Here is an 8,791-nt window from a genome sequence, read left to right as displayed (position 1 = left end):
CAACCCCAACCCCAATCCTAATTCTAACCCTAACCCTAACCTCTTTGCCTCCCCTCCTCCCTGTCTCCTCCCCTTCCTTCTCATGATCCTGCTTCCCCCTGTGCTTTCCTCTTTTGCCTCCTTTGAATGAGCACTCACTTCCAGGTGCCAGGAATGCTTTTGCTATCTGACACAGTCCTTCAAAAGTTGCCCCTAAATTCACGTAGTGAGACCTGACAGCTTTCTGTAGTTTCTTTCTCTAACACAATCAATCCAACAAGGCCAAGCCCAAGGGCTTCTCACTTGGTGTGAGCAGAGGGCTGAGGTGTTCCCCCACTCACTGTGTTGTGAGGACACACACACACACACACACACACACACACACACACACACAAGAACACACATGCACAAACACATTCACCAGTCTAGAAATGCCAGCAATCCTAAGCAAAGTGAGCCTGTTTATAGAGTTCCATCTCTGCTGGAAGTGTTAAGAGGAGCCAGATCAACAGAAATTCCAGAGAAAGCACAGAGCTCTCATCTGGGAATGAGCTCCCCACACACTGAGGGAAAACAAGCAAGCCTGTTTGGCTTTGTCCTTGAGGTCTGTATCCCAAGGTCGGTCGGGAAGGAAATATCCATGCTTGCCCAGGTATTTCCAACTCCCCACATCCACTACGACTAAGATTTTTCCTAGTCTGGGGGTGCTGGGGTAAGTGAAGGAGAAGGTTAAACTCAGGTTGTTTTTACTGTGTGGACAGTTTGGGAACCCCTCAGAGCCTCCAAGTGTCCCACAAACTGGTCACAAATGATCTTCTAGAAAACTCAGAGTCATTGGTAGACAAGGATCTTTAGTGTCAAAATAAATAAATAACCTCTTTGTGGTAGCTTTCACCTCCAATCCCAGGGCTCAGGCTAGCTTGAAGACCACGATGAGAGCTTGCTTCATAAACTAAAACAGAGAGGGACCTGCAAGACAGTTCAGGGACAAAGGGGCTTTGCTGCCAAGCCCTGAGTTCCATACCCAGCAGGAGACTCACACAGCAGGAGACAGGTGGCTCCTGCTACTTGTCCTCTGATGTCTACATACCTGTGGTGGCATATTCATACCTACACACACACTTGCAAAATAAATATGGAGCTACAATAAACTGAAAGAAACAATAACACCTCTCAAAACACAACTTCTCAGGCTTTCGGTTAATTTCAAATCTAGTTCCAGAACACCCATGTATTCAGGATTTACTGTGGGTCAAGCACTGTGATAAGCGCTTCGTTCTTTAACCCTCAGAGTGTTCATCTTGTGGGGAGAATCATTATTTCCAGTTTACAGACAGGAAAACTGAAGCCCAGACAGGTTAAGGGACTTGCCTGAGTCTCGCAGCACCTAAGTAATAGGGCTGGCTGGATTCGAATCTCTGTTATCTGTGGGATAACAAGGCAGAGTTGCAAAGCACAGCATCTTTTTGTGTTTCTTACTAGCTGGAAAGAGTTTATCTGACTCCACAGATTGCATTTTGCATTATAAAATAATAATTTCTAATTTGTTCAAAGTCAGTAATCGACAATACAGACTTGATCCTCCACTACTACTGTGTGTGCATGTGCGCATGCGCTCCTAAGCTGGAGTCAACTTTGGTTGGTATTCCCTAGGAGTGAACCACTTTGTTGTTTTTGAAGATGAGATTTCCAGCCAGAGCTGACACTTACTAATTAGGCCAAGGGCTTGGCCAGTGAGCTCCAGGGAGGATCCTGGCTCCCCCTCCCCAGAGCTGAATTACAAGCAAGCACCACCATTCCCAGCTTTTTCACGTGGGTTCTAGAAGTCAAACACGTTATTGTCCTTGGGCAGAACTTAAATGTGAAGTCTTAGGATCTGATTCCAGTTGCTGGTTTCAGCCACCCTGCTTCCCTGAGCCTAACTGGTGATGGCCCTGGGGCAGCAGCCCTGTGCGCACAAAATGACTTAGTGTTTGTACAGAACTGATGAGGCCACTTTATCTGCCCAATTTGGCAGATGGAAAAATGAAGCTGGGAGAGAGACTCACTAAATTGGGTCCACATAGCTGAGAAGTGTCAGAACCGAAGCCAGAACCCAGGACAACTAAGGTCAAAGCTTCTATCTTGTTATTGTTGCCTGTGTGTGTGTTGCTGAGGTTCAAATCTAGGGTCTTGCACATGTTAGGCAAGTGTTCTGCCATGGAGCTACATATACCCAGTTCCCTAAGTGCCTTTCTCTTCCTTCCTTCCTTCCTTCCTTCCTTCCTTCCTTCCTTCCTTCCTTCCTTCTTCCTTCCTTCCTTTTTCTGTGGCAAATCTAAATTATAAGCCATTTTGAAGTGCACAGTGTAGTGTGATTAAGCACACTTCAGTCTTTGCCCAGTTGCCTCTGCTGTCCATTCCCAGTCTTTCACCACCACTAACATGACAGGACCATGAAACACAGCCCACATCTCTTCCCCACCCTCCCCTTGATGACCTCATCTATGTGATCTCATACAGTTTTTGCTCTTTCATCATCACGGGCGGCCCCTGCTTTAAAAATCAAATTCTCGTTTAAAACCTAATCCATAGTGCTGGAGAGGTATCTCTGTGGTTAAGTGCTTCCTACACAAGCATGAGGTTCTGGGCTCCGATCTTCAGCGTCTGTAAAAAGCTGGCCTGGACCTCACTAAGTAGACCTGACGGGCCTCAAACTCAAAGAGATCCTCCTGCCTCTGCTTCCAGAGTGCTGGATTAAAGGCCTGGGCCACCATGCTGGGCTTGCCTCCTGACTTTTTAAAGGCCATTTCCTAACTGTGGACTTCCTTTCTCCTCTTTTTTTTTTTTTTTTTGGTTTTTCGAGACAGGGATTCTCTGTGTAGCCCTGGCTGTCCTGGACCTCACTCTGTAGACCACGCTGGCCTCGAACTCAGAAATCCACCTGCCTCTGCCTCCCAAGTGCTGGGATTAAAAGCGTGTGCCACCACCGCCTGGCTGGACTTCCTTTCTCATTCTGTTCTCAGAGGAATGCCTATACAGCCTTCAAAACCTACCTGAGAGATTTCCCTCCTCTTCGTACCCTTTCTTGAGGTGTTGTAATAGGGTCTGGCCAGTTAACACTGCCATTACCAGAATACTGAGGTCCTGTTTACGGTAATTCAGGCAGTAGTGGAGCAGTTTAAGTGTGTTGACTCATTTAATACCTGAAATAACCCTTCAAGGCAGGCACTGTATATCACCTGTTTTCCCCACAAGGCAATAGTCACGGAAGAGCCATATTAGAGACCTGAAATGGCACAATTTATCTAAATCACCTTGGAGACAGAAATGGCTTTGGAGTCTGGTTGTTACTTTCCATTGTGCTGTGCTTGGAGAATAAGGGTGGCCTCCAGGGGACTATGGGACCTTGGAGGTTCCTGCCTGGTCTAAAGGGAAGTTACCACTGCTTAAAATCTCAGGTTTAACTGACAGAGTTGAAGATTTATGTTTTAAAATTATGTGTATCTGTGTCTGTGTGTGGGTATGTGCATTCGAGCATAGATGGTGCCCAAGGAGACCAGAGGCATCAGATCAAAGTCAGGCACTCTACAAGGGCAGTGCACAGCTGAGCCACATCTCCAGACCAGCTAACCCACACTTTAAAAAGGAAGCATAGGGCTGGGGTGATGGTTCCGTGGATAAAACACTTGTGGTGCAAGGATAAGACCAGAGGTTACATCCCCAGAGCCTACATAGAAGCTGGGAGGGTGTGGAGGCCATGGGTAATCCTAATGCTCAGGGAAGAGGCAGAATCCTGGGGCAAACTCATGATCTAAACTAGCCAGATCAGTGAGAGGTCCGGGTTCAGTGAGAGACACTGCTTTGGTAAGCAAAGTGGGAGAGGCTGGAGGAAGACATGAGATATCAGTCTCTGGCTCCACACACAAACACATAAACATACAAAGCAAAGCATAGAAGCATGTGAACAGGCACGCACACACTCATAAAGGCTGCCCAAAGGCTTTCTTATTTATTTATTTATTTATTTATTTATTTATTTATTTATTTATGTCACAGTGGAGCCCTGGCTGTCCTGGAACTCACTCTGTAGACTAGCTTGGCCTCGAACTCACAGAGATCTGCTTGCCTTTGCCTCCTGAATGTTAGAACTAAAGATATGCACCACCACTGCCTGGCTCTTTTTAAATGAATTTTTTTCTATTTATTTAATTTTATGTGTATGTGCCAGATATGTGCCTGGTGTTCACAGAGACCCGAAGAGGGCATTGGATCCCCTGGAACTAGAGTTATGGATGGTTGTGAGCCACCATGTAGGTGATGGACATTGAATCTGGGTCCTCCTCAAGAGCAGCCTGTGCTCTTAACCACTGGGCCATCCTTCCTTAGCCTTCTTACCCTGAGCTTCTGTCGTTTCAGCTGTCTCCTGTATTCCAGAGATAAACACCAGAATTTATTTCTGTATCTTAGCTCAGGGCCTTTTTAAACTACCACACTAGGACCTTTTTAGAGCCACAGCATGTTTAGACTCTGATGTGAGCTGGCCTTGGCACTCCGCAAGAGAAATATACCATTGCTTGGGGCTCTGGTTGTCCTGGAGGTATGGAGAGCTCCCAGGTGGTAGTTCAGCATTGCCTCCACCACAGGGGCATCTTAGTGTCTCCCCTGTCCAGAACAAGACTTCCTGAATTTTATTTGCATCATCCTACTAAACGCTCAACAGTTTGGAAAGACTATTACCGTTAAGCCCATTTGACAAATGTGAAACTGTGGCTCAGAGACAGGAGTCTGCCCGGCTTGAGAAGAGGCGAAGCTGGATTGAACTGGACTTCCTCTGATTTTAGCATTTTGCTAGCCTGGCTGTGATCAAACTTTCTAACACACTTATTTGTTTGTTTTGGTCTTTTGAGCAAGGTCTTACTATGAAGCTCTGGCTGGCTTAGTATTTGCTTATGCAGACATGGCTGGCTTTGAACCTGCAGTCCACCTGTGCCTTTTGAGTACTGGGATTACTGGCATGTTCCACCCTGACATGCTCCAGCTAACTTCTGATGGTCCTATTAGACCTTTAAGGATGATCATAATCTTTTTGCACTATCGTCTGGACTGAGAAGGTGTGGGGCACACAACCAGGAGACTGGGGACTCAGCTTTGTCTGCCCCTGGCTCTTAAATGTATGTGTCTCTCTGTGTTTGCACCCTGTGTGCTGGAAGAGGATGTCAGAGTCCCTTACACTAGAGTTACCGGTGGTTGTGAGCTGGTTGGCATGGGTGCTAGGCACTAAACTTGGATCCTTTGGAAGAGCAGTAACCACTGCTAGCTCCCAGCTCCCCAACTCCAGCCCACAGTTCTTTATCACCCTGTCTCCTATTGGATGGTGAGAAGATACTGGGTGTCGTCAGAGAGAGCTCCTCAATGGGGCCTTTGGTGTCATCTCTGCCCACCGGGCACAGACACACTTGAGGACTGTCTCTTTCCTGACTCTTGAGCTCAGTAGAAGCTGGAGGTAGAGGGGAAGTGACCACAGAGAGCTAGCACAGAGGTGGGCTATGTCAGTGTGTACTTGTATTCACTGTCTATACATGTATGCACATATATGGCTTCTGTGTGTGTGATGAAAAAGAAGGGACCTTGGTGCCCCCAAATTCATATCCTGTGAAGTTAGTTGAGAACAAAGAACAAGAATTTGGAGCCTGATCCTGAAATGGTAATTTATAAGTTAGCACCATGTCCATGCAGCAACATGGATGGTTCTAGAGGGAGTCAGTGGGGTTGAGGGTAAGCCAGCATTGCCCAATGGCGTGGACGGATTATACAATTAACATTACATATCTGCCTACAACATTACTATTTTACATATTTCCTATGGGCTAGTATATATGACTGTACAGGTGTTGAGAAAGTTCTAGAAGAAATTCTCCATTTGAAGATGATGGTTACCTTTAGGGAACAGGGACATCGGACTGGGAAGGTTTGAGAGGAAGAATAGACCCTTCTATTTGCCTGCTGGCAGATGTCCTGTTATGGAACTTTCCGTATCCTCATCCAGGGACCATGTCAGACTGAGCTGTTCTAAGACCCTTGCTGATGGAGATTTCTTGTGGTGGGAAAAACTCTGCAGCTTCCTTTCTGAACCCGGTGTCTCCATTTCCCTGATTTGTTCTATTCTCTGTCCCTCATGTCCTGTGTTCAGCCCATCTAGGCTATGTGACATTCTCTAGAAATTAACTTTGTCCTAAAAATCCTGGAATGGTGGAGAGACAACACATGTTGGGACTTGGATCTGGGCTCCTCACCAGCACTGCCTCTTACAATGGTGTCCCCCAGAGATGGCTGGCCTGTGCACATCCCCTTTCCCCCTCACTGATACCCAGTTTCCCCTCTGTGAAAGGGGGCCCCAGAGAGGAGAGCACATTTGGCAGGGATTGCTTAGCGGCGACGCGGGATGCTCTCAAGTTTTGCTATTATCACCTTTTGAACTGCAGCTTGCCCCGCCCACTCTGCATGAGGACTTGACCACAGCCCTTCCCTCCAGCAGCGACAGAAGTGCGACCCTCGCTGGATGTCTCGCTGAGCGAGTCTTTTTTCCCCCAGTCTTCCTTCGTCCCCAGCAGGTCCAGTCCCACTGTCCCCGCAGTAGCGAGCTCGGTGGTGGCCAGACACCCTACACCCTCCTGCGGGAAACTGAGTCTGGGTAGCCGGCTTTCAGCCCCTGTAAGGGACGGAACTGCGGTTATTGCCCGGATGCGCGCGCGGAGGTCGAGGTCGCTGTCATACCTGTTTTGGAAGCTGCTCCAGTGTTCGGTGATGGCAGCCAAGGTGGTGGCGTCCGAGTGGCTGTGGAGCTGGGTCACCTGTAGAGCCCGGGACGGACGCTGTAGGCGGAGGGAGCGCGGAGGGCGGGGACCGACCGGGAGGCCTGCGGGAGGAGCCTGCCTTCCTGGGTTAGTTGGGCTACCTGCACCGCCAGGCTCCCAGACCACTTCGTTCCAGTTGACAGGCCCCAGGTCAGTATCCTCTGTAGTCCCCACAGGACACTGTTCACCCCACAGTCCTATTCTCTATACACGGATTGGGGTAGTGGTTGAGGGGAGGCAACGACAGGGGACTCCATACCCTACATTGGTGCAGAAAAGCCCTCCTCTTCGTATCTTCACTCCACAACCAGTATAAGCCACCTATGCTGGAGCGCATCACACACACTGTGACACTGTGACCTTACAGCCCTGTTCTACTGATGAGGAGATTTCACTTCACAAATTGGGGACTTCAGGGAAGCTCTGCTGTTGGTTTTCCCAGAACATTCTTGCTCGTGGCCAATCATGAGATATAACCCCCACGTCTGCTGTGGATAACTACGACGGGCTACCTGGAAGTCTGGGAAGTAGGCTCCTTCCCTGTGAGCCTACCCACTACACTTCAAGGAATCACTTCAAGGGTAACTTCAAGTAATCACTGTTACTCCTTGGCTAGGGGCTGAACGTGGCTGCTTGTCCTTTCCAAGTTGAAGATGAGGTGCACTTTTAAGAGGAGAGTAGGCAGCACATTAAGGAGTGATTAGGAGACCCCTCAGGAGTGGGATAGCTCATCTATTCAGTTAACAGATTAACCCATCTATGTGGTCAACGGATTAGTGGTCATCTCTCCTTTGCAGGCCACTTGACTAGATCTCCCAGGAGCTCCCAACTTGGCTTTGGGGCTCTGCCAAAAAGGAGAACATCACCAGGTGCAGGACCTAGTGACCTTGGTCCAGAGCTGGGAGCCAAAACAAACTTTTCTCTTGAATGTATCCAGTATTGTGGTATTTACAACAGAGAACAGACGGAGGACACCTGTACTCGTCACTCCCTTCCCTTCCCTCCTCTGTCTCCTCTCCTCAGGTCAAAGCTACCCTCGTGTCCATTCTTTCCCATAACCATGGTTTCATTTCCTGTGTATCTTTCCACAGATGCTTCTAATATATGAGTTCTTGAAGATTGCATCACAGGCACCTATTGTACTTTTAAAAATCACTGAAGACCCCAGAGTCTTTATTTACATGGATATCCTCGCTTGTTTTCTATGCTGCAAAGCCACAAGCATAACCAACTGGGGCGATGAAAGAGTTTATCTCACTTTACACACTCCAGTCTCTCTCAAAGGAAGCCAAGGTAGGGCCAGAAGCAGCTCTGGAAGCCAGAGCTGAAGCAGAGGTTGTGGAAGACCAATGCTTACTGGCTTGTGCCCCATGGTTTTCTCAGCCTACTTTCTTACACGACCCGGGACCACCTACCAGGGTGGCAGCTTCCACAGTGGGCTGGGCACCTCCCACATCAATTGTTAATCAAGAATGCCCACAAACTTGCTTATAGGCCAGTCTGACAGAGATGTTTTCTTTATTGAGTTTTCCTTTTCCCAGAAGACCCGAGCTTGTGTCACATTGACAAAAAACCAAGCAGCACCAAGAGTTATACCCATGCTATTTTCTAGGTGAGAAAGTAACACACTGCGTGACACATACCTTTAGTCTTAGCATTTGGGTGGAGAGGCAGGAAGACCCAGTCTGAGGTTAGCCTGGGCTACAAAGTGATGAGGTAAGCCTGGACTGCACAATGAGACCTTGTCAAAATAAAATAAATGAATAAATAATAAACAAATAACTAAAAGATAAGTCAACACTGATACTATAAAAGTATTTTCAAAGGTGATACAGCTCAGGGGGTAAGGTGCTTGGTATGTAATCATGAGAAACTGCGTTTGTATCCCCAGCATCCATGTATGTGGTATGGTGGCCTGTGCCTGTGATCTCAGTACTGGCAGCCTTGACAGGTGGATCCTGGTGTTTGTCTGCCTA

At 47.9% G+C, this 8,791-nt stretch overlaps 1 protein-coding gene across 1 annotated transcript in view; it reads right to left on the bottom strand.

The window, feature by feature from the left end:
• Scnn1b (sodium channel epithelial 1 beta subunit) overlaps window positions 1-6,839 on the bottom strand; it is a 56,814-nt gene extending 49,975 nt beyond the window's left edge. The window contains exon 1 of the mRNA XM_031388162.1: window positions 6,736-6,839. The gene's annotated coding sequence lies outside the window, so the exon portion shown is untranslated. The remainder of the gene's footprint in view (window positions 1-6,735) is intronic.
• Between the last annotated feature and the right edge of the window lie 1,952 nt (window positions 6,840-8,791).

Source organism: Mastomys coucha, unplaced genomic scaffold (assembly GCF_008632895.1).
Source record: "Mastomys coucha isolate ucsf_1 unplaced genomic scaffold, UCSF_Mcou_1 pScaffold21, whole genome shotgun sequence".
In the NCBI taxonomy this organism is placed as follows: Eukaryota; Metazoa; Chordata; class Mammalia; order Rodentia; family Muridae; genus Mastomys; species Mastomys coucha.
The sequence above is the reverse complement of the archived record's forward strand: the minus strand, read 5'-3'. Positions and strand labels throughout refer to the sequence as shown.